The sequence below is a fragment of the Theropithecus gelada genome, chromosome 14, assembly GCF_003255815.1.
Source record: "Theropithecus gelada isolate Dixy chromosome 14, Tgel_1.0, whole genome shotgun sequence".
In the NCBI taxonomy this organism is placed as follows: Eukaryota; Metazoa; Chordata; class Mammalia; order Primates; family Cercopithecidae; genus Theropithecus; species Theropithecus gelada.
Genome location: NC_037682.1, coordinates 68,387,555 through 68,397,600, shown reverse-complemented (window position 1 = coordinate 68,397,600; position 10,046 = coordinate 68,387,555).

Genomic DNA, 10,046 nt, shown 5'->3' with positions numbered 1-10,046 from the left:
TGTTGTTTTTGTTCATGTGAACAGTTTGCTCTGAATATTCTTGTTCATGCCTCCTATTGAAATTATGCATTTCTCTAAGTCATTTGAACCCAAGAGTGAAATTGTTGGGTCAACTTTTCTCCTAAAGTTAAATATTCATGTGTTCAATTTTACGAGAAAATGCCAGGCCATTTTCAAATGTTAGACATAATATTTGGCACTGTGAGAATAAGAATAAGAGTGTAATAGTGGAAGTATGGCGATCAATATTTGGGATGCTCCCACTGCACTATGCCCTTTATCCAAGACACTTTGCCCAAATTCCCTCTTTTTTAGAAGCCTCCCCTCCTCCCACACCAGCCACAGTGAGTTTTCCTCCTGTAGGTTCCCAAGGCACCTGTTTCATGCAACACTTTAGGTAACTATCAGACTGTATTGAGATAATAATTACTTCTAGCAGGTAGGGAGCTTCTAGAAGGCATAGGCCAAGAGTCTTTGTATTCTCCATGCCTAGGACCTACACGGACACAATAAATATTTCAGTAAATGAACGTTCTTCCTCAAATCTATACCCCTACTTTCCCAGTATCAGATAATGAATGAAATTTATTCTTTCTTTAATAATATAGAATATAATTGCTTGTTTCCATGGTAGTTGCCAATGCCAAAGCTCCTTGAAGGAAGAAACTATACCCCTTTTTTATTATATCCAGCCTTTAATATAGTGCTTGGCAAATTGTAGATGCTTGAAAAGTGTATTGAATATATTTAATAAATTGAACCTTGCAGCATTTTAAGAGTGTTTATTCACAGCCTGGGCAACATAGTAAGACTCCATCTCCACAAAAACATTTATTAAAAATTACCCAGGTGTGTGGCATGTACCTGTAGTGCTAGCTACTTGGGACTGAGGCAGAAGGATTGCTTCAGCCCAGAAATTTGAGGTTACAGTGAGCCATGATCATGCCAATGCACTCCAGCCTAGGCAACAAAGTGAGACCCTGTCTAAAAAAAAAAAAAAAAAAAAAAAAATGTTTATTCTGAATGTCAGTTACCATGATCTAATGCTGGAGATAAAATGTAGAAGATTTAGCTACTAATAAATATGCCCTGATGACCATAGAACGTATTCATGCATATGGCTTAAAAAACAAAAATAAAATAATTCTTGGATATCAAAGGGTGAGATTTCATTTATATTATATAAAGTTCAAAAGCAGTTGAAAATAATCTATAGTGATAGAGGTCTGAATAGTAAATATCTTTGGGGAGTTACCACTAGAGCATGTGGGAGCCCACTAGGATGCTATCAATGTTCTACATTTTGATCTGGGTAGGGGCTATATGTATAGATATTGCATATGTAAAAGTTTATTAGACTATACAAAAATGATTTATGTGCTTTATATGGATTGTATCTCAATAAAAGTAAAAAGCACTATAATGGTGGATTCATGGCATTATACATTTCTCATAACCCATAGAATGGACAACACGCAGAGTGAACCCTGGTGTAAATGATGGACTTTCAGTGAGTGATGATATGTCAGTGTAAGTTTATTGATTGTAGCAAACATACCACTTTGGTGCAGGATGTTGATAGTGAGGCAGGTTGTGCATGTATGGAGATGGGATGTATACAGCCTCCTCAATTTTGCTGTGAACTTAAAATTTCTCTAAAAAATAAAGTTGATTAATTTTTTAAAAATTAAAACAGGGCAGGCATGGTGGCTCATGCCTGTAATCTCAGCAGTTTGGGAGGCTGAGGCAGGAGGATCACCCGAGCCCAGGAATCTGAGACCAGCCTGGGCAACATGACAAAACCCTGTCTCTACAAAAAAAAAAAAAAAAAATCCACGTTTGTTGGCATGCACTCATGGTCCCAGCTACTTAGGAAGCTAAGGCAGAAGGATCACTTGAGCCCAGGAGGTGGAGGCTGAAATGAGACATCCGTGTTTATGCCACTGCACTCCAGCCTCAAAAAAAAAAGAGAGAGAAAAGAAAACAAAAAGCCCATCTATACCAATTAGGCTTTGTTTTTCTTTTGGTGACAAACGATGAATGAATGAATGAAAGGGTTTAAGAAACAATGGATTAGCTGGACATGGTGATGTGCACCTCTAGTCCTAGCTACTCAGGAGGCTACAGCAGGAGGATGGCTTGAGCCCAGGAATTTGAGCTTACAGTGAGCTATGTTGTGTTTAGATGACAGAGTGAGACCCTGTCTCTTAAAAAAAAAGAAAGAAAATGTTTGTTGTTCACTAACTGAAAAGTTCTGGGATAGTTTTGGCTTCAGGCATTACTGAATCTAGGGATTGAAACAGAGCTAGTCTTAGTATCTCCTCACCTCTGAGCTCTGCCTTCTGTGTTCGCTTCATAATCAGGTTCCATCTGTTGGTTCCCAGCAGCCCCAGTTTTACATCATGCACCCTGCTTACAGCCTTAGCAGAAAAGAGCACCTACCATCTCATGAACAGTCTTACCAAAATCTCCTTGCTCTGTTGCTATGGGCTCCATCTGGGTCACATGCCCATCCCTGAACTGTAGACAGGGGCATGTAATGCCCTGATCTGCCAGATCTGAACCACATGTTACTCTGGGGAGAGAGGAAGCGATGTGGGTAAAGTCATTTATTCCCAAAGGACATGGAGTGAGTGTGAAGGTGGGCTTGGTTTCCCTTAGGAAAACTGGGGTACTGCTGTCAGAGGAAGGTGAAAGAATGCTGCAGAGCAAAATCACAGTCGCTCACTGAAATACACCATGGAAATGTATAATAAGAGTCGCTCAAATGTTCATACCCTTCTATGGGGCTCAGAACACACTACCCCAAAATATGGCATTTTGGCATATTGAATATTTAAGCTGAAGGAGTTTGAGAAAATGACTGATGCAGGAAGATCTCTCTGACCTCCTCCCGCCCTTCTCCCTGAAGCAGGTCTTAGGACCCTCTTAGCACTTGTGAGAGGTGCTATCCCTAACATCCTTTTCTCCAAGATGGAGGGACACCAAGAAGAATCTGAACAAACAGGCCTTGCTAAGTTTCCCCTAGTTTATTAACCTTAGTTTATATCCCCTTCGTCCTATCATACTTTTCCAGTACTTTCTACTCTTCATCAAACCTAGCATGAAAATGCTTAGGTTTAACTATTTATTTGGGTCTTTATTTCCTTATGATGGTTCCTATATCATGTAAAACTTACATTAAGTAGATTTGGATGCTTTTCTTTTGTTAATCTGTTTTTTGTTACCAGGACTTCAGAGCTTAGAAGGGTAGAAGGAAAAGATATTGTCCTCTGCTGTACCTTTGCTATAGGATTCCTATTGGTGGGAATAATCCAAAAGATGGAAAGAGTTATATTTACAGGGATTTGAATTTCAATGCTATCAAAAACTTGAAGACAACCTAATTATCTTGCAATAGAAGAGTATTTACCTATCCCAAGCATCTACTCAGTATGGAGTAATTTTAAATTAACATTACAAATAATTGACATCAAGGAAAATGCTTATGATATGCATATGCATGTGAAAAGCATATGAGGGCCGTGCGCAGTGGCTCAAGCCTGTAATCCCAGCACTTTGGGAGGCCGAGATGGGTGGATCACGAGGTCAGGAGATCGAGACCATCCTGGCTAACACAGTGAAACCCTGTCTCTACTAAAAAATATTTTTAAAACTAGCCGGGCGAGGTGGCGGGCGCCTGTAGTCCCAGCTACTCGGGAGGCTGAGGCAGGAGAATGGCTGAGGCAGGAGAATGGCGGGAACCCGGGAGGCAGAGCTTGCAGTGAGCTGAGATCCGGCCACTGCACTCTAGCCTGAGCAGCTCCAGAGCAAGACTCCGTCTCAGGAAAAAAAAAGAAAGAAAGAAAGAAAAGCATGTGAAAAGCATATGGATATGAATATAAAAACAAAATGGAAGAGGCCGGTGTAGTGACTCACACCTGTAATCCCAGCACTTTGGGAGGCCAAGGCAGGTGGATCATGAGGTCAGGAGTTCGAGACCAGCCTGACCAACATGGTGAAACCCCATCTCTACTAAAAATACAAAAATTAGCTGGGTGTGGTGGTGTGTACCTGTAATCTCAGCTACTCAGGAGGCTGAGGCAGGAGAATCGCTTGAACCAGGGAGGCAGAGGTTACAGTGAGCTGAGATTGCGCCACTGCACTCCAGCCTTCGTGACAGAGCAAGACTGTCTTAAAAAAAAAAAAAAAAAAAAAAAGGAAGAAAATATGTCCAAACATTAGCATATTAGGGTAGTGGAGCTATGGATTATTCTTTTTTCTTTTCTCTATTTCCAAGTTTCCTTTTAGGTATTTATATTATCATTATAATGTCATAATGTATTTTGTGAAACTCTATCTTATTAAGAATATTTCATTCTCCTAAATATGGAGTAGAGCCAAAATAAAGACACCGTGACATCAGCCAACTAATGATTCTGGCTAAGGATATAGAACCTCAGAGTTAGAAGAAACCTCAGAGATATTCCACTTTAACTGCCTCATCTTACATAAGAGACGTCTGAGACCTGGAAAGGTGAGGTAATTTGTTCTAAGTCATGCAGGAACCAGGAAGCAGGTCTCCTAATTTTCAGGCTAGTATTTCTTCCACTGATTGAGCCAGTCAATTAAGTTTTAGAACTTTTTGAGATTGCTTTCCTGAAAATGCATCCTCAAGTTCAAGTTGATATCCATTCTTTCATTACTAATTCAGATTAAACCAGCTATTATTGCTTTTGTTGGGAAAGTGATGTTTTAGAAATAGTATTTAAAACTAATATCATGGCCTTTTAGGTCCTTCTCCTTCACATCCTTGCACATGTTTCTTTATAAGCAATTTACTGAATAAATGCAGAGGAAGCCCAGATCTGACTAAATTAAGTGGACCAATGTAAAGTCTCTTCACTTTTGGGGGTATCAGCTTCCTCATTTATTCAAAGAATGAGCACCAGGCCCCATTCCATGCTAGGCCCTGGAGACATGAAGATGAATAAGGAACAACCTTTAGGCCAGGCAAGGTGGCTCACACCTGTAATCCCAACACTTTGGCTGGCTGAGACAGGAGGGTTGCTTGAGCTCAAGAGTTCCAAGACCAGCCTGGGCAATATAGTGAGACCCTGTCTCTACAAAAAAATAAAAAATCGAGGCCAGGCGCAGTGGCTCACGCCTGTAATCCCAGCACTTTGCGAGGCCCAGGCAGGTGGATCACCTGAGGTCAGGAATTTGAGACCAGCCTGGCCAACATGGTGAAACCCCATCTCTACTAATAATAAAAAAAAAATAGCTGGGCATGGGGACACATGCCTGTAGTCCCAGCTACTTGGGAGGCTGAGGCAAGAGAATCACTGGAACCTGGGAGGTAGAGGTTGCGGTGAGCTGAGATCACACCACTGCACTCCAGCCTGGGCAACAAAGCAAGACGGTCTCAAAATACACACACTCACACACACATATATATATAAAAAAGTATCTAGGCATGGTGGCACACACCTGTAGTCCTAGCTACTCAGGAGGCAGAGGCAGGAGGATCACTTGAGCCTGGAAGGTCAAGGCTGCAGTGAGCTGTGATTGTACCACTGCACTCCAGCCTGGGTGCCAGAGCAAGACCCTGTGTATAAAAAGTACTAAAAAGATACAACCTTTATTCTCCTGGGGCTCATAGTTGAGTGGGGAAGATGGGATGGGAAGATAGACATGCAGATAGCTGTATACATTATAGAAGAAGGTAATAACAGGATGTTCCTAAAGGTGCTGTGCTATGAGACTAGGGGAATAAAAAGAAGGATTCTTTCTATCACAAAAGGCTTCATAGCAGAGGTGGCATTTGAGCTAGACCTCATAAAGTGAACAGCATTTTACTAGGCAGAGTAGTGAGGAGAGAGTATCAAAGATAGCAAGGCAGAGGAAATAGGAAAAACAAAGGCATGAAGACATAAAAAAAAAGTACACATAGAATGGGGATCTCGAAAAGCAAGATAAAGGATGTTAGACTCTTAGTGGTCCTCAACTGGGAGTACTTGTCAGAATAACTTGCAGAGCTCTATTAAATTTTAGAAGATTGTGATGTACATCCTTGAATAAAAACCTTACATGGCCACTGAAATCTTATCTATGCCCTAGAACTCTTTGGATCTATGTTTACCATAGTACCACCACACTTAGTACCACAAGTTATTACCATTTAATCCATGTTGGAACCCAAGTGGCAAAAACAATGCCTGTACTCTGGATGGTGAATTGACACTGATGAATGGCTTGATCATCAGAAAACCAAAGGGGATTGCAAATGAAAATAGAAATAAAGACATAGTCTCACACACTGAGTTTTCCCCAGTTCATATTTTGGGGAAAAAAAAAAAAAGCCCTGTTTTTAAAGGTTCACCCAAGTGCTAAGATGCCTCAGGTGAGGAGTTGATGATAATCAGTAATTATCCAAGGTGAAATTCAAGATATTTTATAAAGATGGAAATAATAACCCTGTCAGAAATGGAAATCAGCTATCATGGGGTATGGGGCTATAAATCCAAATATAATATCCAACTTGTCTTCACCTCAGAGAGTTTCCAGCTGTTGATGACGTTCTGCTGTGATTTGCCAGAGATGAAGTGCATTTTTAATAAAACTCTGCTCCAGCCAGCTAAATGAAAGGCTTGGAGCCATACTCTCTTTCAAGAAGTGTTGAGCACTTGTGAAGTCTGCAGAGAAATGGTAGAAGGTGTCCACTTTCTTGTCAGTTCCAATTAAGATCTTTTCTTTGCGGCCGGGCGCGGTGGCTCAAGCCTGTAATCCCAGCACTTTGGGAGGCCGAGGCGGGCGGATCACGAGGTCAGGAGATCGAGACCATCCTGGCTAACATGGTGAAACCCCGTCTCTACTAAAAATACAAAAAACTAGCCGGGCGTGGTGGCGGGCGCCTGTAGTCCCAGCTACTCGGAGGCTGAGGCAGGAGAATGGCCTGAACCTGGGAGGCGGAGCTTGCAGTGAGCCGAGATCGCGCCACTGCACTCCAGCCTGGGTGACACAGCGCGAGACTCCGTCTCAAAAAAAAAAAAAAGATCTTTTCTTTGCAACCCCAGAGTTGAGCATTATTTTCTAAGCGAACTAATGGAAGATCAAGTCAGGTCTTTCTCGGGTTGAAAGGACACTTGTTGAGATGCTATGGGCTTTAAACTAACCGCTCCAAGTCCAGTAGTTCAAATTCAAGCCTTGCTGAAGGCAGAGGTAATAAAGGAACACACGCTTATGGAGAGCCCAGGGAGTATATATGTGTCAAGAAATAATTATGGGAAGGAAATGGTCCAAATAATGCTTGAATATGTGCATAAACACACACACACACACACACCCCCACTGTGCTGAAATATACAAGGCAACCAGTAGTAATGGCAGTTATCTCACCAGATCATAATTAGATTGGAGACTCCTTGGGAGCAAGGACTGAGGCTTTTTGAGCTCTGAATTCCCCAGCAGTGTTGAATTGATGATTGGCCTGTTGAATTTGAGAAGACAGTGGTATGGGCATGTGGCAGTGTCTTCCCACAGTCCCACTAGACTGCCTACAATGCTTCAAATAAGCCTTGCCACCTTCACACCCTGCCCTGTGGCTGTACCCCTCTGATTACTCCTCTGCCAAGCACCTTCTTGCACCTCTGTGGCTTTCAAAGTCTGTCAAATTTCTTCTTGTTCTTCATAATCCATCTCACTGTCTTTTGAAAATAATTCTCCAAGCACAAGGGGGAGCAGAAAATGTTCTTGGAAGTCAGAGAAATCTAGATTTGAATCCCAATTCTACCTCTTTCAAGTTCTTAAACAAATTACATTACCTCTTTGTGCCTCAGTTTCTTCCAGGTGGGTTATGGGGAAAATTTATTTATTTATTTATGAGATGGGGTTTTGCTGTATTGCCTAGGCTGGTCTCAAACGCCTGAGCTCAAGCAATCCACCCACCTCGGCCTCCCAAAGTGCTGGGATTACAGGTGTGAGTCACTGCACTTGGCCAGTTTTAGGGAAGATTTAATGTGATAAAATATGTAAACTACCTAGCTCAGTGACTGGCACAGGATAGATTATCAGTGCATGATTGTTAGGCTTATTCACCTTCCTCTGTGAAACCTCAGTGCTTAATAACTGTTAGTTTCCCCTGCCTATACATCCTTTAACATCTCTCTTAGGTTTCTTCCCCTACTCTACCACCCCTGTATCAGCTGTTGCCCCCTCCTTTTTTCCATAATCCCTTGTTTATGCCTCTTTTCTAGCACTATATGCTGACTTGTGCTGTAACTCATTGTGTTACCCTCCTGGGTAGCTGAAAACACCTCAAGGCACTATCTCCAGCAACTAGCAGAGGGACTAGTTTAGGACAGACATTCCATAAATGGTTTTCTAATTGAAATATAACATTTAATCCAGCTTTCCAGAAGATAAAGTGAGCATGTAACATGTCTTCTCCCAGCAAGTGCTGAATGGTCTAAGTAGCAAAGAGAAAGTTTCCCTGCAATTAAGTGTTTCAGAGTTGATTGCTGTCTATCCAGCCCAAGTAAGCAGAGCCTCAATTTCCAGATGTTTTTGTTTCTCCCACTTCCATCCTAGCCAGGCCAGAGGAGCATTCCCATAAGGGTAACCCAATATGTGCTTTTTGATGATCTGATTAGAGTGTGAAATACTTTCTTTGGAGTAAATGCACAAGAGTGAGGTTTTTCCTGTTTTTGTAACGGACTAAAGGTGACAGAGTGGGAAAAATCGAAGCCAGAGGAAAATCTATCATACCCCAAGAGATGAAGAGCACATAAAGCCAACACAACAGATATTGTCCTGGGTCAAAACCTCAAAGCCTGGGCCATAAATGACTATACACCTTTGAAGTGACCATAGGAAAAGAAACAGAAGCAAAAGCAAAAGTTTCCTAGAAGCTGTTCTTTGCAGTGATACCTGTACCACTAAAGAACCTAAAGCAACCTGAACATCAATCAACTGAACAAATATTTTCTGAACTACTAAATGCAGGGCACTGGAGTTACAGATATGTTGGTGAAGCTAGACTTCTGACCTTAGTCCATTGTTCTAGCTATTCGATTACCTTCTTTTTTGTTTTCTTTCTTTCTTCTTTTCCTTTCCTTTTCTCTCTTTCTTTCCTTTTCTCTCCTTTGTTTCTTTCTTTCTTTCTTTTTCTTTTCTTTCTTTCTTTCCTTCCTTCCTTCCTTTTCTTTCTTTCTTCCTCTCTTTCTTTCCCTCCTTCCTTCCCTTCCTCCCTCCCTCTCTCCCTCCCTCCCTCCCTCCCTCCCTCCCTTCCTTTTCTTTCTTTCTTTCTTTCTTTCTTTCTTTCTTTCTTTCTTTCTTTCTTTCTTTCTTTCTTTCTTTCTTTCTTTCTTTCTTCCTTTCTTTCTTGACAGGGTCTTGCTGTGTCACCTAGGCTACAGTGCAGTGGCAACATCTCAGCTCACTACAGCCTTCACCTCCTAGGCCAAGCGATCCTCCCACCTTAGCCTCCCCAGTAGCAGGATTACAGGTGCACACCACCATGACTGGCTAATTTTTGTATTTTTTGTAGAGGCAGGATTTCATCATGTTGCCCAGGCTGGTCTTGAACTTCTGTACTCAAGTGATCTGCCCACCTCAACCTCCCAAAGTGTTGGGATTACAGGTGTGGGCCACCACATCCAGGCTTCAATTACTTGTTTCACTCAGTGTTCATCTAAGGAAACAGAACTACTATGAAGTAATGCGTAAGGAATTTGTTATACGAATTAAAACTAATACAGTTGTGGGTGCAACTGGGAAAGTGCCACTCTGAACTTGGAGGGAGGCAGGGATCGATGGAGTCACTGAAGAAGTCAATCCTAGCAGCCAAACACACTCAAAGGTTGTAAAGGGCTGCAGAGGAGGAGCTGATGGAGACATCTACAGAAGGCTGTGGGTCCACTGCAAATGTCTGGTGCTAGGTTTGGAGCTACGATTGGTCAACAGGGTCAGCAGTCAGGAAGAGCTGGATATGGAGTGGAGGAGTGTGAACTTGCTCGTGCCTCCTCGCCTCTTGTTATAATGAATCCCCATGATCTTCAGAGAGCAGT